Genomic DNA, 21,095 nt, shown 5'->3' with positions numbered 1-21,095 from the left:
GTTTCTAATCTGGGTAAATGTGTATCAGTGTAGAAGTTTACAAAAGCATGTAATAAGGTATGCTGTGTCACTAAGTTTCTAATCTGGGTGAATGTGTATCATCAGTGTAGAAGTTTACAAAAGCATGTAATAAGGTATGCTGTGTCACTAAGTTTCTAATCTAGGTAAATGTGTATCAGTGTAGAAGTTTACAAAAGCATGTAATAAGGTATGCTGTGTCACTAAGTTTCTAATCTGGGTAAATGTGTCATCAGTGTAGAAGTTTACAAAAGCATGTAATAAGGTATGGTGTGTCACTAAGTTTCTAATCTAGGTAAATGTGTATCAGTGTAGAAGTTTACAAAAGCATGTAATAAGGTATGCTGTGTCACTAAGTTTCTAATCTGGGTAAATGTGTATCAGTGTAGAAGTTTACAAAAGCATGTAATAAGGTATGGTGTGTCACTAAGTTTCTAATCTGGGTAAATGTGTATCAGTGTAGAAGTTTACAAAAGCATGTAATAAGGTATGGTGTGTCACTAAGTTTCTAATCTGGGTAAATGTGTATCAGTGTAGAAGTTTACAAAAGCATGTAATAAGGTATGGTGTGTCACTAAGTTTCTAATCTGGGTAAATGTGTATCAGTGTAGAAGTTTACAAAAGCATGTAATAAGGTATGGTGTGTCACTAAGTTTCTAATCTGGGTAAATGTGTATCAGTGTAGAAGTTTACAAAAGCATGTAATAAGGTATGCTGTGTCACTAAGTTTCTAATCTGGGTGAATGTGTATCATCAGTGTAGAAGTTTACAAAAGCATGTAATAAGGTATGCTGTGTCACTAAGTTTCTAATCTGGGTAAATGTGTATCAGTGTAGAAGTTTACAAAAGCATGTAATAAGGTATGGTGTGTCACTAAGTTTCTAATCTGGGTAAATGTGTATCAGTGTAGAAGTTTAGCATGTAATAAGGTATGCTGTGTTACTAAGTTTCTAATCTGGGAAAATGTGTATCAGTGTAGAAGTTTACAAAAGCATGTAATAAGGTATGCTGTGTCACTAAGTTTCTAATCTGGGTAAATGTGTATCAGTGTAGAAGTTTACAAAAGCATGTAATAAGGTATGGTGTGTCACTAAGTTTCTAATCTGGGTAAATGTGTATCAGTGTAGAAGTTTACAAAAGCATGTAATAAGGTATGCTGTGTCACTAAGTTTCTAATCTGGGTAAATGTGTATCAGTGTAGAAGTTTATAAAAGCATGTAATAAGGTATGGTGTGTCACTAAGTTTCTAATCTGGGTAAATGTGTATCAGTGTAGAAGTTTACAAAAGCATGTAATAAGGTATGCTGTGTCACTAAGTTTCTAATCTGGGTAAATGTGTATCAGTGTAGAAGTTTACAAAAGCATGTAATAAGGTATGGTGTGTCACTAAGTTTCTAATCTGGGTAAATGTGTATCAGTGTAGAAGTTTACAAAAGCATGTAATAAGGTATGCTGTGTCACTAAGTTTCTAATCTGGGTAAATGTGTATCAGTGTAGAAGTTTACAAAAGCATGTAATAAGGTATGCTGTGTCACTAAGTTTCTAATCTGGGTAAATGTATCATCAGTGTAGAAGTTTACAAAAGCATGTAATAAGGTATGGTGTGTCACTAAGTTTCTAATCTGGGTAAATGTGTATCAGTGTAGAAGTTTACAAAAGCATGTAATAAGGTATGCTGTGTCACTAAGTTTCTAATCTGGGTAAATGTGTATCAGTGTAGAAGTTTACAAAAGCATGTAATAAGGTATGCTGTGTCACTAAGTTTCTAATCTGGGTAAATGTGTATCAGTGTAGAAGTTTACAAAAGCATGTAATAAGGTATGCTGTGTCACTAAGTTTCTAATCTGGGTAAATGTGTATCAGTGTAGAAGTTTACAAAAGCATGTAATAAGGTATGGTGTGTCACTAAGTTTCTAATCTGGGTAAATGTGTATCAGTGTAGAAGTTTACAAAAGCATGTAATAAGGTATGCTGTGTTACTAAGTTTCTAATCTGGGTAAATGTGTATCAGTGTAGAAGTTTACAAAAGCATGTAATAAGGTATGCTGTGTCACTAAGTTTCTAATCTGGGTGAATGTGTATCATCAGTGTAGAAGTTTACAAAAGCATGTAATAAGGTATGGTGTGTCACTAAGTTTCTAATCTGGGTAAATGTGTATCAGTGTAGAAGTTTACAAAAGCATGTAATAAGGTATGCTGTGTCACTAAGTTTCTAATCTGGGTAAATGTGTATCAGTGTAGAAGTTTACAAAAGCATGTAATAAGGTATGCTGTGTCACTAAGTTTCTAATCTGGGTAAATGTGTATCAGTGTAGAAGTTTACAAAAGCATGTAATAAGGTATGCTGTGTCACTAAGTTTCTAATCTGGGTAAATGTGTATCAGTGTAGAAGTTTACAAAAGCATGTAATAAGGTATGGTGTGTCACTAAGTTTCTAATCTAGGTAAATGTGTATCAGTGTAGAAGTTTACAAAAGCATGTAATAAGGTATGCTGTGTCACTAAGTTTCTAATCTGGGTAAATGTGTATCAGTGTAGAAGTTTACAAAAGCATGTAATAAGGTATGCTGTGTCACTAAGTTTCTAATCTGGGTAAATGTGTATCAGTGTAGAAGTTTACAAAAGCATGTAATAAGGTATGGTGTGTCACTAAGTTTCTAATCTGGGTAAATGTGTATCAGTGTAGAAGTTTACAAAAGCATGTAATAAGGTATGTGTGTGTCACTAAGTTTCTAATCTGGGTAAATGTGTATCAGTGTAGAAGTTTACAAAAGCATGTAATAAGGTATGCTGTGTCACTAAGTTTCTAATCTGGGTAAATGTGTATCAGTGTAGAAGTTTACAAAAGCATGTAATAAGGTATGCTGTGTCACTAAGTTTCTAATCTGGGTAAATGTGTATCAGTGTAGAAGTTTACAAAAGCATGTAATAAGGTATGCTGTGTCACTAAGTTTCTAATCTGGGTAAATGTGTATCAGTGTAGAAGTTTACAAAAGCATGTAATAAGGTATGCTGTGTCACTAAGTTTCTAATCTGGGTAAATGTGTATCAGTGTAGAAGTTTACAAAAGCATGTAATAAGGTATGCTGTGTCACTAAGTTTCTAATCTGGGTAAATGTGTATCAGTGTAGAAGTTTACAAAAGCATGTAATAAGGTATGCTGTGTCACTAAGTTTCTAATCTGGGTAAATGTGTATCAGTGTAGAAGTTTACAAAAGCATGTAATAAGGTATGCTGTGTCACTAAGTTTCTAATCTGGGTAAATGTGTATCAGTGTAGAAGTTTACAAAAGCATGTAATAAGGTATGCTGTGTCACTAAGTTTCTAATCTGGGTAAATGTGTATCAGTGTAGAAGTTTACAAAAGCATGTAATAAGGTATGGTGTGTCACTAAGTTTCTAATCTGGGTAAATGTGTATCAGTGTAGAAGTTTACAAAAGCATGTAATAAGGTATGCTGTGTCACTAAGTTTCTAATCTGGGTAAATGTGTATCAGTGTAGAAGTTTACAAAAGCATGTAATAAGGTATGCTGTGTCACTAAGTTTCTAATCTGGGTAAATGTGTATCATCAGTGTAGAAGTTTACAAAAGCAAGTAATAAGGTATGGTGTGTCACTAAGTTTCTAATCTGGGTAAATGTGTATCAGTGTAGAAGTTTACAAAAGCATGTAATAAGGTATGCTGTGTCACTAAGTTTCTAATCTGGGTAAATGTGTATCAGTGTAGAAGTTTACAAAAGCATGTAATAAGGTATGCTGTGTCACTAAGTTTCTAATCTGGGTAAATGTGTATCAGTGTAGAAGTTTACAAAAGCATGTAATAAGGTATGCTGTGTCACTAAGTTTCTAATCTGGGTAAATGTGTCATCAGTGTAGAAGTTTACAAAAGCATGTAATAAGGTATGGTGTGTCACTAAGTTTCTAATCTGGGTAAATGTGTATCAGTGTAGAAGTTTACAAAAGCATGTAATAAGGTATGCTGTGTCACTAAGTTTCTAATCTGGGTAAATGTGTATCAGTGTAGAAGTTTACAAAAGCATGTAATAAGGTATGTTTCTAATCTAGGTAAATGTGTCACTAAGTTTCTAATCTGGGTAAATGTGTATCAGTGTAGAAGTTTACAAAAGCATGTAATAAGGTATGGTGTGTCACTAAGTTTCTAATCTGGGTAAATGTGTATCAGTGTAGAAGTTTACAAAAGCATGTAATAAGGTATGGTGTGTCACTAAGTTTCTAATCTGGGTAAATGTGTATCAGTGTAGAAGTTTACAAAAGCATGTAATAAGGTATGCTGTGTCACTAAGTTTCTAATCTGGGTAAATGTGTATCAGTGTAGAAGTTTACAAAAGCATGTAATAAGGTATGCTGTGTCACTAAGTTTCTAATCTGGGTAAATGTGTATCATCAGTGTAGAAGTTTACAAAAGCATGTAATAAGGTATGGTGTGTCACTAAGTTTCTAATCTGGGTAAATGTGTATCAGTGTAGAAGTTTACAAAAGCATGTAATAAGGTATGCTGTGTCACTAAGTTTCTAATCTGGGTAAATGTGTATCAGTGTAGAAGTTTACAAAAGCATGTAATAAGGTATGGTGTGTCACTAAGTTTCTAATCTGGGTAAATGTGTATCAGTGTAGAAGTTTACAAAAGCATGTAATAAGGTATGCTGTGTCACTAAGTTTCTAATCTGGGTAAATGTGTATCAGTGTAGAAGTTTACAAAAGCATGTAATAAGGTATGCTGTGTCACTAAGTTTCTAATCTGGGTAAATGTGTATCAGTGTAGAAGTTTACAAAAGCATGTAATAAGGTATGCTGTGTCACTAAGTTTCTAATCTGGGTAAATGTGTATCAGTGTAGAAGTTTACAAAAGCATGTAATAAGGTATGCTGTGTCACTAAGTTTCTAATCTGGGTAAATGTGTATCAGTGTAGAAGTTTACAAAAGCATGTAATAAGGTATGGTGTGTCACTAAGTTTCTAATCTGGGTAAATGTGTATCAGTGTAGAAGTTTACAAAAGCATGTAATAAGGTATGGTGTGTCACTAAGTTTCTAATCTGGGTAAATGTGTATCAGTGTAGAAGTTTACAAAAGCATGTAATAAGGTATGGTGTGTCACTAAGTTTCTAATCTGGGTAAATGTGTATCAGTGTAGAAGTTTACAAAAGCATGTAATAAGGTATGCTGTGTCACTAAGTTTCTAATCTGGGTAAATGTGTATCAGTGTAGAAGTTTACAAAAGCATGTAATAAGGTATGGTGTGTCACTAAGTTTCTAATCTGGGTAAATGTGTATCAGTGTAGAAGTTTACAAAAGCATGTAATAAGGTATGCTGTGTCACTAAGTTTCTAATCTGGGTAAATGTGTATCAGTGTAGAAGTTTACAAAAGCATGTAATAAGGTATGCTGTGTCACTAAGTTTCTAATCTGGGTAAATGTGTATCAGTGTAGAAGTTTACAAAAGCATGTAATAAGGTATGGTGTGTCACTAAGTTTCTAATCTGGGTAAATGTGTATCAGTGTAGAAGTTTACAAAAGCATGTAATAAGGTATGCTGTGTCACTAAGTTTCTAATCTGGGTAAATGTGTATCAGTGTAGAAGTTTACAAAAGCATGTAATAAGGTATGGTGTGTCACTAAGTTTCTAATCTGGGTAAATGTGTATCAGTGTAGAAGTTTACAAAAGCATGTAATAAGGTATGCTGTGTCACTAAGTTTCTAATCTGGGTAAATGTGTATCAGTGTAGAAGTTTACAAAAGCATGTAATAAGGTATGCTGTGTCACTAAGTTTCTAATCTGGGTAAATGTGTATCAGTGTAGAAGTTTACAAAAGCATGTAATAAGGTATGCTGTGTCACTAAGTTTCTAATCTGGGTAAATGTGTATCAGTGTAGAAGTTTACAAAAGCATGTAATAAGGTATGCTGTGTCACTAAGTTTCTAATCTGGGTAAATGTGTATCAGTGTAGAAGTTTACAAAAGCATGTAATAAGGTATGCTGTGTCACTAAGTTTCTAATCTGGGTAAATGTGTATCAGTGTAGAAGTTTACAAAAGCATGTAATAAGGTATGGTGTGTCACTAAGTTTCTAATCTGGGTAAATGTGTATCAGTGTAGAAGTTTACAAAAGCATGTAATAAGGTATGCTGTGTCACTAAGTTTCTAATCTGGGTAAATGTGTATCAGTGTAGAAGTTTACAAAAGCATGTAATAAGGTATGCTGTGTCACTAAGTTTCTAATCTGGGTAAATGTGTATCAGTGTAGAAGTTTACAAAAGCATGTAATAAGGTATGCTGTGTCACTAAGTTTCTAATCTGGGTAAATGTGTATCAGTGTAGAAGTTTACAAAAGCATGTAATAAGGTATGCTGTGTCACTAAGTTTCTAATCTGGGTAAATGTGTATCAGTGTAGAAGTTTACAAAAGCATGTAATAAGGTATGGTGTGTCACTAAGTTTCTAATCTGGGTAAATGTGTATCAGTGTAGAAGTTTACAAAAGCATGTAATAAGGTATGCTGTGTCACTAAGTTTCTAATCTGGGTAAATGTGTATCAGTGTAGAAGTTTACAAAAGCATGTAATAAGGTATGCTGTGTCACTAAGTTTCTAATCTGGGTAAATGTGTATCAGTGTAGAAGTTTACAAAAGCATGTAATAAGGTATGGTGTGTCACTAAGTTTCTAATCTGGGTAAATGTGTATCAGTGTAGAAGTTTACAAAAGCATGTAATAAGGTATGGTGTGTCACTAAGTTTCTAATCTGGGTAAATGTGTATCAGTGTAGAAGTTTACAAAAGCATGTAATAAGGTATGCTGTGTCACTAAGTTTCTAATCTGGGTAAATGTGTATCAGTGTAGAAGTTTACAAAAGCATGTAATAAGGTATGCTGTGTCACTAAGTTTCTAATCTGGGTAAATGTGTATCAGTGTAGAAGTTTACAAAAGCATGTAATAAGGTATGGTGTGTCACTAAGTTTCTAATCTGGGTAAATGTGTATCAGTGTAGAAGTTTACAAAAGCATGTAATAAGGTATGCTGTGTCACTAAGTTTCTAATCTGGGTAAATGTGTATCAGTGTAGAAGTTTACAAAAGCATGTAATAAGGTATGCTGTGTCACTAAGTTTCTAATCTGGGTAAATGTGTATCAGTGTAGAAGTTTACAAAAGCATGTAATAAGGTATGCTGTGTCACTAAGTTTCTAATCTGGGTAAATGTGTATCAGTGTAGAAGTTTACAAAAGCATGTAATAAGGTATGGTGTGTCACTAAGTTTCTAATCTGGGTAAATGTGTATCAGTGTAGAAGTTTACAAAAGCATGTAATAAGGTATGCTGTGTCACTAAGTTTCTAATCTGGGTAAATGTGTATCAGTGTAGAAGTTTACAAAAGCATGTAATAAGGTATGGTGTGTCACTAAGTTTCTAATCTGGGTAAATGTGTATCAGTGTAGAAGTTTACAAAAGCATGTAATAAGGTATGGTGTGTCACTAAGTTTCTAATCTGGGTAAATGTGTATCAGTGTAGAAGTTTACAAAAGCATGTAATAAGGTATGCTGTGTCACTAAGTTTCTAATCTGGGTAAATGTGTATCAGTGTAGAAGTTTACAAAAGCATGTAATAAGGTATGGTGTGTCACTAAATTTCTAATCTGGGTAAATGTGTATCAGTGTAGAAGTTTACAAAAGCATGTAATAAGGTATGGTGTGTCACTAAGTTTCTAATCTGGGTAAATGTGTATCAGTGTAGAAGTTTACAAAAGCATGTAATAAGGTATGCTGTGTCACTAAGTTTCTAATCTGGGTAAATGTGTATCAGTGTAGAAGTTTACAAAAGCATGTAATAAGGTATGGTGTGTCACTAAGTTTCTAATCTGGGTAAATGTGTATCAGTGTAGAAGTTTACAAAAGCATGTAATAAGGTATGCTGTGTCACTAAGTTTCTAATCTGGGTAAATGTGTATCAGTGTAGAAGTTTACAAAAGCATGTAATAAGGTATGCTGTGTTACTAAGTTACTAATCTGGGTAAATGTGTATCATCAGTGTAGAAGTTTACAAAAGCATGTAATAAGGTATGCTGTGTCACTAAGTTTCTAATCTGGGTAAATGTGTATCAGTGTAGAAGTTTACAAAAGCATGTAATAAGGTATGCTGTGTCACTAAGTTTCTAATCTGGGTAAATGTGTATCAGTGTAGAAGTTTACAAAAGCATGTAATAAGGTATGCTGTGTCACTAAGTTTCTAATCTGGGTAAATGTGTATCAGTGTAGAAGTTTACAAAAGCATGTAATAAGGTATGCTGTGTCACTAAGTTTCTAATCTGGGTAAATGTGTATCAGTGTAGAAGTTTACAAAAGCATGTAATAAGGTATGGTGTGTCACTAAGTTTCTAATCTGGGTAAATGTGTATCAGTGTAGAAGTTTACAAAAGCATGTAATAAGGTATGGTGTGTCACTAAATTTCTAATCTGGGTAAATGTGTATCAGTGTAGAAGTTTACAAAAGCATGTAATAAGGTATGCTGTGTCACTAAGTTTCTAATCTGGGTAAATGTGTATCAGTGTAGAAGTTTACAAAAGCATGTAATAAGGTATGGTGTGTCACTAAGTTTCTAATCTGGGTAAATGTGTATCAGTGTAGAAGTTTACAAAAGCATGTAATAAGGTATGGTGTGTCACTAAGTTTCTAATCTGGGTAAATGTGTATCAGTGTAGAAGTTTACAAAAGCATGTAATAAGGTATGCTGTGTCACTAAGTTTCTAATCTGGGTAAATGTGTATCAGTGTAGAAGTTTACAAAAGCATGTAATAAGGTATGGTGTGTCACTAAGTTTCTAATCTGGGTAAATGTGTATCAGTGTAGAAGTTTACAAAAGCATGTAATAAGGTATGCTGTGTCACTAAGTTTCTAATCTGGGTAAATGTGTATCAGTGTAGAAGTTTACAAAAGCATGTAATAAGGTATGCTGTGTCACTAAGTTTCTAATCTGGGTAAATGTGTATCAGTGTAGAAGTTTACAAAAGCATGTAATAAGGTATGCTGTGTCACTAAGTTTCTAATCTGGGTAAATGTGTATCAGTGTAGAAGTTTACAAAAGCATGTAATAAGGTATGGTGTGTCACTAAGTTTCTAATCTGGGTAAATGTGTATCAGTGTAGAAGTTTACAAAAGCATGTAATAAGGTATGGTGTGTCACTAAGTTTCTAATCTGGGTAAATGTGTATCAGTGTAGAAGTTTACAAAAGCATGTAATAAGGTATGCTGTGTCACTAAGTTTCTAATCTGGGTAAATGTGTATCAGTGTAGAAGTTTACAAAAGCATGTAATAAGGTATGCTGTGTCACTAAGTTTCTAATCTGGGTAAATGTGTATCAGTGTAGAAGTTTACAAAAGCATGTAATAAGGTATGGTGTGTCACTAAGTTTCTAATCTGGGTAAATGTGTATCAGTGTAGAAGTTTACAAAAGCATGTAATAAGGTATGCTGTGTCACTAAGTTTCTAATCTGGGTAAATGTGTATCAGTGTAGAAGTTTACAAAAGCATGTAATAAGGTATGCTGTGTCACTAAGTTTCTAATCTGGGTAAATGTGTATCAGTGTAGAAGTTTACAAAAGCATGTAATAAGGTATGCTGTGTCACTAAGTTTCTAATCTGGGTAAATGTGTATCAGTGTAGAAGTTTACAAAAGCATGTAATAAGGTATGCTGTGTCACTAAGTTTCTAATCTGGGTAAATGTGTATCAGTGTAGAAGTTTACAAAAGCATGTAATAAGGTATGCTGTGTCACTAAGTTTCTAATCTGGGTAAATGTGTATCAGTGTAGAAGTTTACAAAAGCATGTAATAAGGTATGCTGTGTCACTAAGTTTCTAATCTGGGTAAATGTGTATCAGTGTAGAAGTTTACAAAAGCATGTAATAAGGTATGCTGTGTCACTAAGTTTCTAATCTGGGTAAATGTGTATCAGTGTAGAAGTTTACAAAAGCATGTAATAAGGTATGGTGTGTCACTAAGTTTCTAATCTGGGTAAATGTGTATCAGTGTAGAAGTTTACAAAAGCATGTAATAAGGTATGCTGTGTCACTAAGTTTCTAATCTGGGTAAATGTGTATCAGTGTAGAAGTTTACAAAAGCATGTAATAAGGTATGCTGTGTCACTAAGTTTCTAATCTGGGTAAATGTGTATCAGTGTAGAAGTTTACAAAAGCATGTAATAAGGTATGCTGTGTCACTAAGTTTCTAATCTGGGTAAATGTGTATCAGTGTAGAAGTTTACAAAAGCATGTAATAAGGTATGCTGTGTCACTAAGTTTCTAATCTGGGTAAATGTGTATCAGTGTAGAAGTTTACAAAAGCATGTAATAAGGTATGCTGTGTCACTAAGTTTCTAATCTGGGTAAATGTGTATCAGTGTAGAAGTTTACAAAAGCATGTAATAAGGTATGCTGTGTCACTAAGTTTCTAATCTGGGTAAATGTGTATCAGTGTAGAAGTTTACAAAAGCATGTAATAAGGTATGGTGTGTCACTAAGTTTCTAATCTGGGTAAATGTGTATCAGTGTAGAAGTTTACAAAAGCATGTAATAAGGTATGGTGTGTCACTAAGTTTCTAATCTGGGTAAATGTGTATCAGTGTAGAAGTTTACAAAAGCATGTAATAAGGTATGCTGTGTCACTAAGTTTCTAATCTGGGTAAATGTGTATCAGTGTAGAAGTTTACAAAAGCATGTAATAAGGTATGCTGTGTCACTAAGTTTCTAATCTGGGTAAATGTGTATATCAGTGTAGAAGTTTACAAAAGCATGTAATAAGGTATGGTGTGTCACTAAGTTTCTAATCTGGGTAAATGTGTATCAGTGTAGAAGTTTACAAAAGCATGTAATAAGGTATGGTGTGTCACTAAGTTTCTAATCTGGGTAAATGTGTATCAGTGTAGAAGTTTACAAAAGCATGTAATAAGGTATGCTGTGTCACTAAGTTTCTAATCTGGGTAAATGTGTATCAGTGTAGAAGTTTACAAAAGCATGTAATAAGGTATGGTGTGTCACTAAGTTTCTAATCTGGGTAAATGTGTATCAGTGTAGAAGTTTACAAAAGCATGTAATAAGGTATGGTGTGTCACTAAGTTTCTAATCTGGGTAAATGTGTATCAGTGTAGAAGTTTACAAAAGCATGTAATAAGGTATGCTGTGTCACTAAGTTTCTAATCTGGGTAAATGTGTATCAGTGTAGAAGTTTACAAAAGCATGTAATAAGGTATGCTGTGTCACTAAGTTTCTAATCTGGGTAAATGTGTATCAGTGTAGAAGTTTACAAAAGCATGTAATAAGGTATGGTGTGTCACTAAGTTTCTAATCTGGGTAAATGTGTATCAGTGTAGAAGTTTACAAAAGCATGTAATAAGGTATGCTGTGTCACTAAGTTTCTAATCTGGGTAAATGTGTATCAGTGTAGAAGTTTACAAAAGCATGTAATAAGGTATGGTGTGTCACTAAGTTTCTAATCTGGGTAAATGTGTATCAGTGTAGAAGTTTACAAAAGCATGTAATAAGGTATGCTGTGTCACTAAGTTTCTAATCTGGGTAAATGTGTATCAGTGTAGAAGTTTACAAAAGCATGTAATAAGGTATGGTGTGTCACTAAGTTTCTAATCTGGGTAAATGTGTATCAGTGTAGAAGTTTACAAAAGCATGTAATAAGGTATGCTGTGTCACTAAGTTTCTAATCTGGGTAAATGTGTATCAGTGTAGAAGTTTACAAAAGCATGTAATAAGGTATGCTGTGTCACTAAGTTTCTAATCTGGGTAAATGTGTATCAGTGTAGAAGTTTACAAAAGCATGTAATAAGGTATGGTGTGTCACTAAGTTTCTAATCTGGGTAAATGTGTATCAGTGTAGAAGTTTACAAAAGCATGTAATAAGGTATGGTGTGTCACTAAGTTTCTAATCTGGGTAAATGTGTATCAGTGTAGAAGTTTACAAAAGCATGTAATAAGGTATGGTGTGTCACTAAGTTTCTAATCTGGGTAAATGTGTATCAGTGTAGAAGTTTACAAAAGCATGTAATAAGGTATGCTGTGTCACTAAGTTTCTAATCTGGGTAAATGTGTATCAGTGTAGAAGTTTACAAAAGCATGTAATAAGGTATGCTGTGTCACTAAGTTTCTAATCTGGGTAAATGTGTATCAGTGTAGAAGTTTACAAAAGCATGTAATAAGGTATGGTGTGTCACTAAGTTTCTAATCTGGGTAAATGTGTATCAGTGTAGAAGTTTACAAAAGCATGTAATAAGGTATGCTGTGTCACTAAGTTTCTAATCTGGGTAAATGTGTATCAGTGTAGAAGTTTACAAAAGCATGTAATAAGGTATGCTGTGTCACTAAGTTTCTAATCTGGGTAAATGTGTATCAGTGTAGAAGTTTACAAAAGCATGTAATAAGGTATGCTGTGTCACTAAGTTTCTAATCTGGGTAAATGTGTATCAGTGTAGAAGTTTACAAAAGCATGTAATAAGGTATGCTGTGTCACTAAGTTTCTAATCTGGGTAAATGTGTATCAGTGTAGAAGTTTACAAAAGCATGTAATAAGGTATGCTGTGTCACTAAGTTTCTAATCTGGGTAAATGTGTATCAGTGTAGAAGTTTACAAAAGCATGTAATAAGGTATGCTGTGTCACTAAGTTTCTAATCTGGGTAAATGTGTATCAGTGTAGAAGTTTACAAAAGCATGTAATAAGGTATGGTGTGTCACTAAGTTTCTAATCTGGGTAAATGTGTATCAGTGTAGAAGTTTACAAAAGCATGTAATAAGGTATGGTGTGTCACTAAGTTTCTAATCTGGGTAAATGTGTATCAGTGTAGAAGTTTACAAAAGCATGTAATAAGGTATGCTGTGTCACTAAGTTTCTAATCTGGGTAAATGTGTATCAGTGTAGAAGTTTACAAAAGCATGTAATAAGGTATGGTGTGTCACTAAGTTTCTAATCTGGGTAAATGTGTATCAGTGTAGAAGTTTACAAAAGCATGTAATAAGGTATGGTGTGTCACTAAGTTTCTAATCTGGGTAAATGTGTATCAGTGTAGAAGTTTACAAAAGCATGTAATAAGGTATGCTGTGTCACTAAGTTTCTAATCTGGGTAAATGTGTATCAGTGTAGAAGTTTACAAAAGCATGTAATAAGGTATGCTGTGTCACTAAGTTTCTAATCTGGGTAAATGTGTATCAGTGTAGAAGTTTACAAAAGCATGTAATAAGGTATGCTGTGTCACTAAGTTTCTAATCTGGGTAAATGTGTATCAGTGTAGAAGTTTACAAAAGCATGTAATAAGGTATGCTGTGTCACTAAGTTTCTAATCTGGGTAAATGTGTATCAGTGTAGAAGTTTACAAAAGCATGTAATAAGGTATGCTGTGTCACTAAGTTTCTAATCTGGGTAAATGTGTATCAGTGTAGAAGTTTACAAAAGCATGTAATAAGGTATGGTGTGTCACTAAGTTTCTAATCTGGGTAAATGTGTATCAGTGTAGAAGTTTACAAAAGCATGTAATAAGGTATGCTGTGTCACTAAGTTTCTAATCTGGGTAAATGTGTATCAGTGTAGAAGTTTACAAAAGCATGTAATAAGGTATGCTGTGTCACTAAGTTTCTAATCTGGGTAAATGTGTATCAGTGTAGAAGTTTACAAAAGCATGTAATAAGGTATGGTGTGTCACTAAGTTTCTAATCTGGGTAAATGTGTATCAGTGTAGAAGTTTACAAAAGCATGTAATAAGGTATGCTGTGTCACTAAGTTTCTAATCTGGGTAAATGTGTATCAGTGTAGAAGTTTACAAAAGCATGTAATAAGGTATGGTGTGTCACTAAGTTTCTAATCTGGGTAAATGTGTATCAGTGTAGAAGTTTACAAAAGCATGTAATAAGGTATGGTGTGTCACTAAGTTTCTAATCTGGGTAAATGTGTATCAGTGTAGAAGTTTACAAAAGCATGTAATAAGGTATGGTGTGTCACTAAGTTTCTAATCTGGGTAAATGTGTATCAGTGTAGAAGTTTACAAAAGCATGTAATAAGGTATGCTGTGTCACTAAGTTTCTAATCTGGGTAAATGTGTATCAGTGTAGAAGTTTACAAAAGCATGTAATAAGGTATGCTGTGTCACTAAGTTTCTAATCTGGGTAAATGTGTATCAGTGTAGAAGTTTACAAAAGCATGTAATAAGGTATGGTGTGTCACTAAGTTTCTAATCTGGGTAAATGTGTATCAGTGTAGAAGTTTACAAAAGCATGTAATAAGGTATGCTGTGTCACTAAGTTTCTAATCTGGGTAAATGTGTATCAGTGTAGAAGTTTACAAAAGCATGTAATAAGGTATGGTGTGTCACTAAGTTTCTAATCTGGGTAAATGTGTATCAGTGTAGAAGTTTACAAAAGCATGTAATAAGGTATGGTGTGTCACTAAGTTTCTAATCTGGGTAAATGTGTATCAGTGTAGAAGTTTACAAAAGCATGTAATAAGGTATGCTGTGTCACTAAGTTTCTAATCTGGGTAAATGTGTATCAGTGTAGAAGTTTACAAAAGCATGTAATAAGGTATGCTGTGTCACTAAGTTTCTAATCTGGGTAAATGTGTATCAGTGTAGAAGTTTACAAAAGCATGTAATAAGGTATGGTGTGTCACTAAATTTCTAATCTGGGTAAATGTGTATCAGTGTAGAAGTTTACAAAAGCATGTAATAAGGTATGCTGTGTCACTAAGTTTCTAATCTGGGTAAATGTGTATCAGTGTAGAAGTTTACAAAAGCATGTAATAAGGTATGGTGTGTCACTAAGTTTCTAATCTGGGTAAATGTGTATCAGTGTAGAAGTTTACAAAAGCAAGTAATAAGGTATGATTGCCACTAAGTTTCTAATCTGGGTAAATGTGTATCAGTGTAGAAGTTTACAAAAGCATGTAATAAGGTATGCTGTGTCACTAAGTTTCTAATCTGGGTAAATGTGTATCAGTGTAGAAGTTTACAAAAGCATGTAATAAGGTATGGTGTGTCACTAAGTTTCTAATCTAGGTAAATGTGTATCAGTGTAGAAGTTTACAAAAGCATGTAATAAGGTATGCTGTGTCACTAAGTTTCTAATCTGGGTAAATGTGTATCAGTGTAGAAGTTTACAAAAGCATGTAATAAGGTATGGTGTGTCACTAAGTTTCTAATCTGGGTAAATGTGTATCAGTGTAGAAGTTTACAAAAGCATGTAATAAGGTATGGTGTGTCACTAAGTTTCTAATCTGGGTAAATGTGTATCAGTGTAGAAGTTTACAAAAGCATGTAATAAGGTATGCTGTGTCACTAAGTTTCTAATCTGGGTAAATGTGTATCAGTGTAGAAGTTTACAAAAGCATGTAATAAGGTATGCTGTGTCACTAAGTTTCTAATCTGGGTAAATGTGTATCAGTGTAGAAGTTTACAAAAGCATGTAATAAGGTATGGTGTGTCACTAAGTTTCTAATCTGGGTAAATGTGTATCAGTGTAGAAGTTTACAAAAGCATGTAATAAGGTATGCTGTGTCACTAAGTTTCTAATCTGGGTAAATGTGTATCAGTGTAGAAGTTTACAAAAGCATGTAATAAGGTATGCTGTGTCACTAAGTTTCTAATCTGGGTAAATGTGTATCAGTGTAGAAGTTTACAAAAGCATGTAATAAGGTATGCTGTGTCACTAAGTTTCTAATCTGGGTAAATGTGTATCAGTGTAGAAGTTTACAAAAGCATGTAATAAGGTATGGTGTGTCACTAAGTTTCTAATCTGGGTAAATGTGTATCAGTGTAGAAGTTTACAAAAGCATGTAATAAGGTATGGTGTGTCACTAAGTTTCTAATCTGGGTAAATGTGTATCAGTGTAGAAGTTTACAAAAGCATGTAATAAGGTATGCTGTGTCACTAAGTTTCTAATCTGGGTAAATGTGTATCAGTGTAGAAGTTTACAAAAGCATGTAATAAGGTATGCTGTGTCACTAAGTTTCTAATCTGGGTAAATGTGTATCAGTGTAGAAGTTTACAAAAGCATGTAATAAGGTATGGTGTGTCACTAAGTTTCTAATCTGGGTAAATGTGTATCAGTGTAGAAGTTTACAAAAGCATGTAATAAGGTATGGTGTGTCACTAAGTTTCTAATCTGGGTAAATGTGTATCAGTGTAGAAGTTTACAAAAGCATGTAATAAGGTATGGTGTGTCACTAAGTTTCTAATCTGGGTAAATGTGTATCAGTGTAGAAGTTTACAAAAGCATGTAATAAGGTATGCTGTGTCACTAAGTTTCTAATCTGGGTAAATGTGTATCAGTGTAGAAGTTTACAAAAGCATGTAATAAGGTATGGTGTGTCACTAAGTTTCTAATCTGGGTAAATGTGTATCAGTGTAGAAGTTTACAAAAGCATGTAATAAGGTATGGTGTGTCACTAAGTTTCTAATCTGGGTAAATGTGTATCAGTGTAGAAGTTTACAAAAGCATGTAATAAGGTATGCTGTGTCACTAAGTTTCTAATCTGGGTAAATGTGTATCAGTGTAGAAGTTTACAAAAGCATGTAATAAGGTATGCTGTGTCACTAAGTTTCTAATCTCGGTAAATGTGTATCAGTGTAGAAGTTTACAAAAGCATGTAATAAGGTATGGTGTGTCACTAAATTTCTAATCTGGGTAAATGTGTATCAGTGTAGAAGTTTACAAAAGCATGTAATAAGGTATGCTGTGTCACTAAGTTTCTAATCTGGGTAAATGTGTATCAGTGTAGAAGTTTACAAAAGCATGTAATAAGGTATGGTGTGTCACTAAGTTTCTAATCTGGGTAAATGTGTATCAGTGTAGAAGTTTACAAAAGCATGTAATAAGGTATGGCTGTGTCACTAAGTTTCTAATCTGGGTAAATGTGTATCAGTGTAGAAGTTTACAAAAGCATGTAATAAGGTATGGCTGTGTCACTAAGTTTCTAATCTAGGTAAATGTGTATCAGTGTAGAAGTTTACAAAAGCATGTAATAAGGTATGGTGTGTCACTAAGTTTCTAATCTGGGTAAATGTGTATCAGTGTAGAAGTTTACAAAAGCATGTAATAAGGTATGGTGTGTCACTAAGTTTCTAATCTGGGTAAATGTGTATCAGTGTAGAAGTTTACAAAAGCATGTAATAAGGTATGCTGTGTCACTAAGTTTCTAATCTGGGTAAATGTGTATCAGTGTAGAAGTTTACAAAAGCATGTAATAAGGTATGCTGTGTCACTAAGTTTCTAATCTGGGTAAATGTGTATCAGTGTAGAAGTTTACAAAAGCATGTAATAAGGTATGGTGTGTCACTAAGTTTCTAATCTGGGTAAATGTGTATCAGTGTAGAAGTTTACAAAAGCATGTAATAAGGTATGCTGTGTCACTAAGTTTCTAATCTGGGTAAATGTGTATCAGTGTAGAAGTTTACAAAAGCATGTAATAAGGTATGCTGTGTCACTAAGTTTCTAATCTGGGTAAATGTGTATCAGTGTAGAAGTTTACAAAAGCATGTAATAAGGTATGCTGTGTCACTAAGTTTCTAATCTGGGTAAATGTGTATCAGTGTAGAAGTTTACAAAAGCATGTAATAAGGTATGCTGTGTCACTAAGTTTCTAATCTGGGTAAATGTGTATCAGTGTAGAAGTTTACAAAAGCATGTAATAAGGTATGCTGTGTCACTAAGTTTCTAATCTGGGTAAATGTGTATCAGTGTAGAAGTTTACAAAAGCATGTAATAAGGTATGGTGTGTCACTAAGTTTCTAATCTGGGTAAATGTGTATCAGTGTAGAAGTTTACAAAAGCATGTAATAAGGTATGGTGTGTCACTAAGTTTCTAATCTGGGTAAATGTGTATCAGTGTAGAAGTTTACAAAAGCATGTAATAAGGTATGGTGTGTCACTAAGTTTCTAATCTGGGTAAATGTGTATCAGTGTAGAAGTTTACAAAAGCATGTAATAAGGTATGCTGTGTCACTAAGTTTCTAATCTGGGTAAATGTGTATCAGTGTAGAAGTTTACAAAAGCATGTAATAAGGTATGGTGTGTCACTAAGTTTCTAATCTGGGTAAATGTGTATCAGTGTAGAAGTTTACAAAAGCATGTAATAAGGTATGCTGTGTCACTAAGTTTCTAATCTGGGTAAATGTGTATCAGTGTAGAAGTTTACAAAAGCATGTAATAAGGTATGCTGTGTCACTAAGTTTCTAATCTGGGTAAATGTGTATCAGTGTAGAAGTTTACAAAAGCATGTAATAAGGTATGGTGTGTCACTAAGTTTCTAATCTGGGTAAATGTGTATCAGTGTAGAAGTTTACAAAAGCATGTAATAAGGTATGCTGTGTCACTAAGTTTCTAATCTGGGTAAATGTGTATCAGTGTAGAAGTTTACAAAAGCATGTAATAAGGTATGCTGTGTCACTAAGTTTCTAATCTGGGTAAATGTGTATCAGTGTAGAAGTTTACAAAAGCATGTAATAAGGTATGCTGTGTCACTAAGTTTCTAATCTGGGTAAATGTGTATCAGTGTAGAAGTTTACAAAAGCATGTAATAAGGTATGTGTGTGTCACTAAGTTTCTAATCTGGGTAAATGTGTATCAGTGTAGAAGTTTACAAAAGCATGTAATAAGGTATGCTGTGTCACTAAGTTTCTAATCTGGGTAAATGTGTATCAGTGTAGAAGTTTACAAAAGCATGTAATAAGGTATGCTGTGTCACTAAGTTTCTAATCTGGGTAAATGTGTATCAGTGTAGAAGTTTACAAAAGCATGTAATAAGGTATGGTGTGTCACTAAGTTTCTAATCTGGGTAAATGTGTATCAGTGTAGAAGTTTACAAAAGCATGTAATAAGGTATGCTGTGTCACTAAGTTTCTAATCTGGGTAAATGTGTATCAGTGTAGAAGTTTACAAAAGCATGTAATAAGGTATGGTGTGTCACTAAGTTTCTAATCTGGGTAAATGTGTATCAGTGTAGAAGTTTACAAAAGCATGTAATAAGGTATGCTGTGTCACTAAGTTTCTAATCTGGGTAAATGTGTATCAGTGTAGAAGTTTACAAAAGCATGTAATAAGGTATGCTGTGTCACTAAGTTTCTAATCTGGGTAAATGTGTATCAGTGTAGAAGTTTACAAAAGCATGTAATAAGGTATGCTGTGTCACTAAGTTTCTAATCTGGGTAAATGTGTATCAGTGTAGAAGTTTACAAAAGCATGTAATAAGGTATGGTGTGTCACTAAGTTTCTAATCTGGGTAAATGTGTATCAGTGTAGAAGTTTACAAAAGCATGTAATAAGGTATGCTGTGTCACTAAGTTTCTAATCTGGGTAAATGTGTATCAGTGTAGAAGTTTACAAAAGCATGTAATAAGGTATGGTGTGTCACTAAGTTTCTAATCTGGGTAAATGTGTATCAGTGTAGAAGTTTACAAAAGCATGTAATAAGGTATGCTGTGTCACTAAGTTTCTAATCTGGGTAAATGTGTATCAGTGTAGAAGTTTACAAAAGCATGTAATAAGGTATGGTGTGTCACTAAGTTTCTAATCTGGGTAAATGTGTATCAGTGTAGAAGTTTACAAAAGCATGTAATAAGGTATGGTGTGTCACTAAGTTTCTAATCTGGGTAAATGTGTATCAGTGTAGAAGTTTACAAAAGCATGTAATAAGGTATGGTGTGTCACTAAGTTTCTAATCTGGGTAAATGTGTATCAGTGTAGAAGTTTACAAAAGCATGTAATAAGGTATGCTGTGTCACTAAGTTTCTAATCTGGGTAAATGTGTATCAGTGTAGAAGTTTACAAAAAGCATGTAATAAGGTATGCATCAGTGTGTCAAAACTAAGTTTCTAATCTGGGTAAATGTGTATCAGTGTAGAAGTTTACAAAAGCATGTAATAAGGTATGGTGTGTCACTAAGTTTCTAATCTGGGTAAATGTGTATCAGTGTAGAAGTTTACAAAAGCATGTAATAAGGTATGCTGTGTCACTAAGTTTCTAATCTGGGTAAATGTGTATCAGTGTAGAAGTTTACAAAAGCATGTAATAAGGTATGGTGTGTCACTAAGTTTCTAATCTGGGTAAATGTGTATCAGTGTAGAAGTTTACAAAAGCATGTAATAAGGTATGCTGTGTCACTAAGTTTCTAATCTGGGTAAATGTGTATCAGTGTAGAAGTTTACAAAAGCATGTAATAAGGTATGGTGTGTCACTAAGTTTCTAATCTGGGTAAATGTGTATCAGTGTAGAAGTTTACAAAAGCATGTAATAAGGTATGGTGTGTCACTAAGTTTCTAATCTGGGTAAATGTGTATCAGTGTAGAAGTTTACAAAAGCATGTAATAAGGTATGCTGTGTCACTAAGTTTCTAATCTGGGTAAATGTGTATCAGTGTAGAAGTTTACAAAAGCATGTAATAAGGTATGCTGTGTCACTAAGTTTCTAATCTGGGTAAATGTGTATATCAGTGTAGAAGTTTACAAAAGCATGTAATAAGGTATGGTGTGTCACTAAGTTTCTAATCTGGGTAAATGTGTATCAGTGTAGAAGTTTACAAAAGCATGTAATAAGGTATGCTGTGTCACTAAGTTTCTAATCTGGGTAAATGTGTATCAGTGTAGAAGTTTACAAAAGCATGTAATAAGGTATGGTGTGTCACTAAGTTTCTAATCTGGGTAAATGTGTATCAGTGTAGAAGTTTACAAAAGCATGTAATAAGGTATGCTGTGTCACTAAGTTTCTAATCTGGGTAAATGTGTATCAGTGTAGAAGTTTACAAAAGCATGTAATAAGGTATGCTGTGTCACTAAGTTTCTAATCTGGGTAAATGTGTATCAGTGTAGAAGTTTACAAAAGCATGTAATAAGGTATGGTGTGTCACTAAGTTTCTAATCTGGGTAAATGTGTATCAGTGTAGAAGTTTACAAAAGCATGTAATAAGGTATGCTGTGTCACTAAGTTTCTAATCTGGGTAAATGTGTATCAGTGTAGAAGTTTACAAAAGCATGTAATAAGGTATGGTGTGTCACTAAGTTTCTAATCTGGGTAAATGTGTATCAGTGT

Source organism: Tachypleus tridentatus, chromosome 3 (assembly GCF_004210375.1).
Source record: "Tachypleus tridentatus isolate NWPU-2018 chromosome 3, ASM421037v1, whole genome shotgun sequence".
Classification (NCBI taxonomy): domain Eukaryota; kingdom Metazoa; phylum Arthropoda; class Merostomata; order Xiphosura; family Limulidae; genus Tachypleus; species Tachypleus tridentatus.
Note: the sequence above shows the minus strand (reverse complement) of the source record.